Here is a 2,107-nt window from a genome sequence, read left to right as displayed (position 1 = left end):
GAATCTCCAAAAAGTCGCATTATAGACAACTCCGTGTTTTATGGTATCGTGTTGGGAAGATGGGGTCATAATAAGTATACAACATTATATTTTATTTTAAATTTACTCAAATGTTGTGAGGTATTAAATTTTTTAAGATGTAAAGTTTTTTAATGTAAAATTTGAGGAAATGTTTGCATTTTGGAAAAATTGATTTCTCGAATATTTGGTAGATCAAAAATTAAGATGAATTTAAATTGGTTCTTAATAAAACTATTTATATTCTATGGATGGGATGACAAACATAAGAGATGGAGGGACGAATGGATCCATCGTTGTCACCCCACCTAATTGAGGGGGGAGGCATGGCCATCCCACCCTCTAGTTGATTATCCCTCCAATCTCATGATCTTCCACGCCATGACATACATAACGTCGCATTCATTGTTGTGAGTTGGCAAGTGGAAGAAGTTTCCCACAAGAAACAGGGAGATGTCTGAGGCAAGTGCAAATAAGGCCATTCTAGTTGTGATTAGTTGCATCCTCCTGCTTTGCGCTCACTCCAACCTTGTAACTATTTTTCATTGTCAAATTGTTGTTTCCATAATCCACATGGGGGCAGGACCAGGTCCTCCTGACCTAACTTCCCTGACGAGCCCATCTTTTGCTTCTCTGCCATTATCTTAGATGATTATTGGGCTGGCATGCACGGGTTAACAAAGACACTATCTTGGAGTTTTAAAGTTGAGTGGTGGTTTGCGCCTAAAGGAAGCTACACCTGCACCGACTATACTAGGGGAGACGAGTGGAGTCCACACTCCAACAGAGTTCTATCCCTCCAAAGCATTTTTAAGCAAGTATTCTGGTTGTTCATCCTCAATTGCACTACTTTATACATTCATTTTAAACATTGGTTTGTTGTTAAGGTTTGGTGGCCATAGTGTATGGTCTTGTATGTATAGTACGCTCTTTGTGGTCTTGCATGTGTAGCTCGCATTTTGGATGTTGGTTCCTTATGTGATATTCTTGCTTAGTGTTTCACTAAGGGAATATCAAAATTTTGATCAATTTTGGCACTCACATTATCTCACTTAGGAAAAAGGGGGCCTAGGGGACCCATATGTGATTTTTTTCCTAAGAGGCACTCCAACTATAGGCTCAGCGAAAAATTGTGGCTTTGGTGGAATGTGGGGGCCACCGCAAAGGCATTTTCGACCCACAAGGAGAATACGCTTCATTGGCTCGAAGAAGGTGGGTGGAAGTTGATGTGGGCCCACATGGGCAGCCTTGGAGGCAATTCGATAAAAGAGGGAGGAGATCTCATTTTTTTGTTATCATTCATCACTTTTGAATTTGTCTTTGACAAGAGCACGCTTGAGCAGTGAGCCAATTCTGCAAGTGTTGTTCAGCACACCGGGTGTTTCCGAGCGGAAATCCAAACCCTTGCGTCGGTGGACTTCATGTAGGAGGGAGTTCTTCTTCAGCATAATCCCAACAACAGGAGGTCGATTTGTAGCAACAGAGAGAGCCACAACAGCACAGGGATAGTGCAATCATTGATAGAGGCATTCCGGGAGTGTCAGGATAAGGGAATTTGAGGTGGATAATTGGTGGGAAGGCTTGGGAAGCCTTCTAACAGGATTTGCAGGTATTTTGGAGGCATTTCAGCAGAAGATCATTCAGGAGGCCAAATTTCCCAGCTAGATAGCTAGTCAAGCTCAAGGGGGTCGAAATTCTGGGGTCAAGCTTTGGCCAAACCCTTCGTGGGTTATTTTGGGTTTCTTGAGTGTGAAAATTTCTAAATAGAAATCCTACTACAATGATTAATATTATTTCTTCTACTTATTACCTCATAAATAATTTATCTACTATTCTTACTGCAAATATCGAAATATATTCTACTGCAACCTTCACAATTAAAACATTGCAGAAGCAAATGTAAGGAAATACATTAGCACAAATACAACAATAAGCATCATCCTCTGTGATGTTGATGTCTGACATGATGTCCACCAACTATTGGTTGTTGCTGCAACTGTGCTACTGCCTTTGACACCGTCACTGCCAATGCTACATTTGTACTACAACTCCCTCTGAATGTTTGCAACTGTGTTGCTACTGGCACTGG

Source organism: Pinus tabuliformis, chromosome 7 (assembly GCF_031772625.1).
Source record: "Pinus tabuliformis cultivar Carrire ecotype Pingquan chromosome 7, CPIR1, whole genome shotgun sequence".
In the NCBI taxonomy this organism is placed as follows: Eukaryota; Viridiplantae; Streptophyta; class Pinopsida; order Pinales; family Pinaceae; genus Pinus; species Pinus tabuliformis.
The sequence above is the reverse complement of the archived record's forward strand: the minus strand, read 5'-3'. Positions refer to the sequence as shown.